Source organism: Notothenia rossii, assembly GCF_949606895.1.
Source record: "Notothenia rossii genome assembly, chromosome: 8".
NCBI lineage: Eukaryota > Metazoa > Chordata > Actinopteri > Perciformes > Nototheniidae > Notothenia > Notothenia rossii.
The window spans coordinates 72084853-72091745 of record NC_136906.1 but is presented as its reverse complement, the minus strand read 5'-3'; positions in this window follow the sequence as shown (position 1 = coordinate 72091745).

The following is a 6893-nucleotide window of genomic DNA, read 5'->3' as shown; positions in this document are numbered from 1 at the left end:
TGGTTTCTTCCTCAGGGGCATCCTGACAGTTTGGAGGTTGTTTTTTGTGTTAAGGGATTCAAAATGGAGACCCTCTCATCAAATAACTTCCATCACTTTTAAGTTTGAAACCTGCCATGTTCTCTCTCCAAATCTGTCAAAAAGGACCTGATTTGTTAGGTATATGTTGTTTTGAGTCAAGATTAGTGGTGCAACAAAGTATTATTTTAATGAATGAATGTCATAATGGGCAAAATAATAGGAGATATCTTTAAATGTCTTGTTTAATTTAGTCTTAAACCCAATGGATATCAGTTGAATATGTAATAATAGAGAGAAAAGCAGTACATCCCCATATTTTGAGGCTGAAAATAGAATTATTTTACAATACAATTATAAAACTATTTCCCCAAAAGTTGGCGATTGAGTTTCTGGCTATCATCTTAAAAACAAGCCAGCTTCTCGTTGACGCTGATATATCAATGTAAATGAAGAGATAGTTCATTTTTATGATGTCCAGTAACTTCATGCTGTTGACTCCCAGCTCACTTGTTTTTACTGTAACAGTCAGGGAGAATAAAGGCAGGTGGAGGGAGTGTTACACATTTACAACCTGCTGAGTTCATCCACTGGGGCTACTGGCCACTAAGCAGCTCCACCAGTTCTACCAGCCCGTCAAACATGAAAGGCTGAGGTGATTAATGTTTATCTAGGGACGCACCCCAAGGATGTTGGGACATACTGGACTGTAAAATCTATCAGGTAAGAAGGAATCATCTGATGACTCTAACAGGCTCTTCTTTACCTCCTCTAGCTAAGGGAGGAATTTACTGACTAACCTCACTGGGAACTGACAGGCGTTATAATTGTTGTGTAATTAATCACGGCGCAGGTTGCAGACTGAATCTATTTGCTTCCGGGAGAAAAAACAAATCATGTAGGGAGAGATGTTTTAATTATATGCCCGGCGTAGAGAGGCCCTGGATGTTGCTTTGTTGTGTGAGGCTGACATTAATTGAGTTTTCCCTTCTCTTGCAGCCTCACTCCCTCCTCTCCACACACACACACGCACACGCACACGCACACGCACACACACACACACACACACACACACACACACACACACACACACACACACACACACACACACACACACACACACACACACACACACACAGAGCAGTTGGTGACTCAGGGTCTCGCTTGGTTGGTCCGCTGGGCTCTGAGGATTTGTAACCTAAAATCCAGACTTGCACAGTGACAGTGTAACATCTCAGTAACTCTGCAAGACATGTGAAGTCTGGAGAGTTTGAGAGTGGAGGGAAGAGAAGGAGAACGCGAGATAATTCAGCCGTGCAATTTTGACTTAACATACTGATGCGTTCGCCAGAGCTGCACGCTACAAGCAGGAAGGAGATAAAACAGCAAGACGTGAAGTCTGAATTACGTTCAAAACTGCAACAGAAGATCAAACTGAAAAAATGAAATGAAAGGGGAATGAATGAAAAGCCTGCAGAAGTCAGCTTTAAATCTTATCATAATTACATTTCCTATGGAGCAAAGTAGCCAGCGTATAATGGGTGATTTCCAAACCTATGATGGCCCTTTTGAAACATCACGATAACAAAAGGCTTTTCTACACACTCATCATACTGGCAGATGCTAAGACAAAAAAATGCTCGAGGGGAGTCAAGTCTTGGGGAACTTCAGGGAGAGAAAGAGGAAAAAAAGAAAGGACTGCCAAAAATATCCTCCCCATTCTGTCTGTAAAGTTAAAAATGACAACTGCAATACCTTTGTTCTTGGAGTGCAGCAGCAAAAAATAGCGTTCAATAATGCATTATGGAGAACAAAGACTGAGCTGATTTTCTTTGCGTAAGGCGCCAGGACCAGGAGCTTCCTCTGCTCCCACTGTGAGGACACATCAGGCTGCTGAACACAAACCATCCTCTTGACTTCTACTGCTCCACTTATCCAGGGAGGAATGAAATCCCGGCCTCGGAATAAACACTTTATCCTTTTACACATATTTGCATCTGCTCTCATATCAGAGCGTTCAGCTACCGAGCTCCCTTCTCTGTGGAACCAACTTCCTGTTTTCATTAGGGAGGCAGACAGTGTCCAAACTTTAAAGAGTGTGCTGAAGACTTCATTTAAAATAAGAAGTATATAGTTCAAGCAGGTTTAAGATCACCCTGCTTGTCGTCCAGAGTCCTACATTTTAATTATTTTTTTATTTAGGATTTAATTTAGATTTTTTTTCTTTTTTTATATATATATTTTCTTGTCTTTTATTAATATATTGTAATTTGATTTATCTTTTAGCATTATCATTCATGTTTGTTAATCAATTGCGATGTTTATTGTTAGCCTCATAGCATAATTGTAAGTAATATTTTAAGGTTTTCCGAAAAAGAACACGTATTCACTTTTTATTTATACTGTAATATTAAGTGACTTAGTGTAGTATATTTCTATATATTTCTGTATCTTAGTGAGATTGTATATTTGAGAGTATACAATTAATTCAATATTTCCTTTACATTGTGTATTATTTAGATACTATAGTCCTTTCTATTTTGAATTTGTAAACACTTGTTTCTAATGTTAATGTCTCTATTCTTTCTATCTGTTAAGCCAACTGAGACAAACGTGTGATATTGTCCTATATAAATACACTTCCACTTGATTTCATATCTTCACATAGGCACTGGACAATCACTGATAATTACTGAGTCAGGTTTTGAAATGTTTCTCATGCACACAGTTTGCACGAACCAACACCCCCCCTCCTCTTCCTCCCTCTTCCTCCCTCCTCCTCCCTCCTACTGTGCTGAGACTAGCAGTGCAGAACAGCAATTTAATGACTCTGAAATGCAAAGTGCCCTGACCAGCGGAGCATTCACCTGAGGCTATGGAGGTTTTAATTTCTTGCGTGCCTGAGTGTGATAAGAGGCAATCCAAATGTTGTGACTTTTCTTCAAGCTCTGTGGGGGCCGGCCAACTGGAGCACAAGGAGAAGAAAAAAAACAAAAAACCTGAATGAAGTGAAATCTGAAGGAAGAAGCACAACAGAATTCCAGGAAGACATCAATTATTGAGACAAGCGAGACAGCAGTGACACAATCTACAGATGATAGGTCTTTTCTGCTGGATTGCTTGACAGTGTGATGGGTGGTTTGAAATATTGCATCTAAAACTAAATCTTTTAAACAAAGACAAAGCATCATCCTACTTTATTTAAATATTTGTTGTGAACCTTTGCTGTCCTGGCTCCCAAGTCAACACTCTGAGGGTTTGAATCCTGTATAAAAGGAGCGACAATCTTATTTTTTTATATCAAGAATTAGTGAAAATCTTGCTAACCTTTGTTTTTTTGTTTTTAATTTCTATTCTAATTATTACGGTTTTAGGATATGCCATTACAAGTACACATCCTGAATTCATACTTACTTGAGTTAAAGTACAAAGGTATCCGCGAGTAAGTAAAAGTACACATTTTGCATAATGGCTCCTTTGAATAGCATTAAGTGCATAAGTATAAACAGCCAAATATACTTAAAGCATCTGAAGTTAATGTACACATTATCCAGAATGGCTCATTCAAAGTATTTTATTATTAAAGACCATTGCATTATCCTTTTTTATCACATGAACACGGATTTGAATCTTGTAGTCTCTCAATGTGGAGCCAATTTGAGAGACTTTTTAAAAAGTAGTTAAGGACTGCATATATCACATAAGCATATCATGGGTTTCATATATAAAATGTAATGCTAAATAAATGCAGTGGAGTAAAAAGTACAATATTGCCCTATGAATTGTAGTGGAATAGAATGATAACATAAAATGGAAAGTAAAAGTATTTCAAAATAATACCTTATGGTTATTGAGCAAATGTAAAAGTTACAACCCACCACTGGTTTTGTTCCGGTATTATCCAAATGTCTACTTTCCATTTCTTCCTTTCCCTATGTTGTTACATTCTTTTATTTGTATTGTGAACCACCAGGTTTTAAAAGTGCCACATACATAAAGTATTTGTTATGTAATGGAGTCTTTATTATAGCCCTTTCCTGCAGGGGGCACTCCAGCCATCTGCAACCATAGACTGTAGATGAGCATGCTGCATGTACTGTATTTGATTTTTATCTCAGCCTTAAAAGGTTTTTATTTAAAGCGATGAAGAGTCTCTGAAACATGTGGGCCTCTTTTGTGTGTATTCGCATGATGTCATCTTTTAATTCATGCCCTCTTCTTCTCCTGAAAGAGTGTTTTGACTAGACAGAAGGATAATGACTCTGGTTTTCAGCGGACATGTAATCTTAGATTTTCTATGCCTGCTTTGTTCCACGTTCTTTCAAAAATACCAAGAACGTATAATGGATATTTATACAATTTGAGCAGTGATATCATCCACCGATTGCACCCACACACTCACTTATCAAACCTGTAGTCTGCAAATGAGTTTCACACTTTGTTCAATCCCCCGAAACTCTGCAGGTATAACACACTGATTCTTAGAAACAGTGTTCCTGAAACCCACCTGTTATCTCAGTTCACCGCACTGACTCATGTTGTCCCTACTTATCTGTAATTCTGTGTAAGTACAGTGAGCAATGAAACAAACAAGACCTTAGCCCAAAGATGCCTGGTCTGTCAGTGTCTCCATGGTGGGGGGGTTGTGTGGTTGGAAAATACAACAACGCTTCATGAATGAATTTTGGAGCTAAAGAATGTTTTCTGTCTCATTCTACATTATTCATTCTTCTTCGTCACTTCCTCTCACCCACTGAATGTCTGAATGGCTGTTAGTAAAGATAACATTAGAATGTAACTTTACCATTAGTTTTGATTTATTATTTGGTTATTTATGAATGGTATGTTAATAAATACATTGGTGTAAAAGCATTTACCCCCCCCTGGAAGCAAACTGTGGAAATAATGGATTCGAGACGATCAGATATCTGGACCACTTTCTTAGTCATGGTAGCGTAGTGTTGGCTTTTCTGGCAGCAATGATGGTCCACCATTTTGGTCCAAACTGACATTTTGTACAGACATTCATGGTTCCAGGGGGATATACCTCAATGACTTTGTTATTTCTGTTCATTTACCGATAGTGCTACCATGGGGTCCATATTTGTGGTGTTGAGACAAAAGCCTCAAACACTATTGGATGGACTTTCATGTTCCTCTCAGGATGAATTTGACTGATTTTGCTAAGCAATTGTTATTTCAATTAAACGTTTAGGTTTACATTTGTCAACAAGTGTAATTGTGTGTCTCATTGATGTGTCATTTTAAGAGATGTTGGACAACAATGGAAGTCTCTCAGGCTCTGGCCACACAGACAATCATTGTTAGAAGAATAAGGTCATTGTTGGTTTGGGACTTTTCATAGGATTTGTTTACAATAATACACATACAATCACCTGACTAATCGTCTGATGAATCTATATCAGGGACACAACTAATAACTATTTTGATTATTGACTGACCTGTATTTCATTATTTCAAGAAAAATATAATTGTCAGAAACGTTTGAAAAATCAAAGTCCAAAGCGATGTCTTGTTCTGTCAGACCAAAACCCAAATATATTACATTTAGTATTTAATAAAAATGAAAATCCCTATACTACAGCATGTTTCTGCCATTATTAATACAAAAATAAATAGATTTATTATAGTTGTATTGATTGCTGAATCCATTACCTGACTTTAGCACTAATATATGTTTTATACGCTTCAAATTAAACATAAGTCTACATGGTAAAGAAGTGAAACTCTAAGCTAAACAGTGTGTTTGCTGGTAGATGTTTATTGCCTGACCTCACTCAAACTGTGTGCTCCTTCTTTTGTTTTCTAAAAGCTGTGATGGTGTATTACAGCCTGACATTTCGCCGCTGGCCCTTTTTTTTCTGTGCTGGCCTTTAAATGTGCTGTTTGTGTGTCTTTGTCCTGTGTTTAACTGTGTGTTAGGTCAGATTAACAAATGGTAAGGCCGGTGGCAGGCTGAATAACAGCATTAAACCAGAGGACAATGGGAGTGTGGGACTAAGCCCTTTCACAACCTGTCTGACAGCTTGTTGCGTTGATGTCACCCTCTGACTCAGGCCGCTGTCACCCTGCATGACATCACCAAATGACACATATCACTCTCCACTACAACCTCCCATTTCTCTACCTTTGTCCCCCTATCTGTCTCCAGACATTTGCATACTCATCAGCCTTCCTGCATTGTAGCTTTCCACTCCGTCATTCTGCACACAAGGAAGAGAAAAAGCGTGAAAGGACATCATTAGTTTTCCAAGGAGACTCAGATAAAGGAATAGAAATCTGAGAACAAAGACTGGGGGGTCAGGTGACTCGCTTTCAGGAGGGTTTATTTAATAGAGCAGGGCTGCAGCTAACGAGTATTGTCATGATGGATTAAACTGCAATTCGTTTTTCTCGATTAGCCACTTAATCATTCTGTTTATAAAATGGAGGGAAATACTGAACAACGGCCGATCCTAGTTTCTCAAAGTCCAAGGTTATGCTTTTAAATGTCTTGTTTTGTTGCTGCAGAACCCACATCCTATATGATGTAAAGGAGATAGGCAGAATAATGAGGGAGGAGGCTAAAAACTGCATTTTCTGCCATTTTTGCATGAAGAATTAATTTATAGTTATTATCGGCAACAATGTTTTGGGCTTTAGTGATGTCATCTATGTCCTTTCAGTGAATTCAACTTCTGTACATTTTGATTATTTTTGTAAAAGTGAAGAATCAAGTGTTTCTTTATGGGATGCCTTTAGACAATTATTGTACTAAAACCAGTATGGAACCAATTTCAGATACTCTGTACACTGTGAAGATCAGTAGATTACATGTTACTTGTTAGATTCTTTTATCCAAAGTGATTTACATG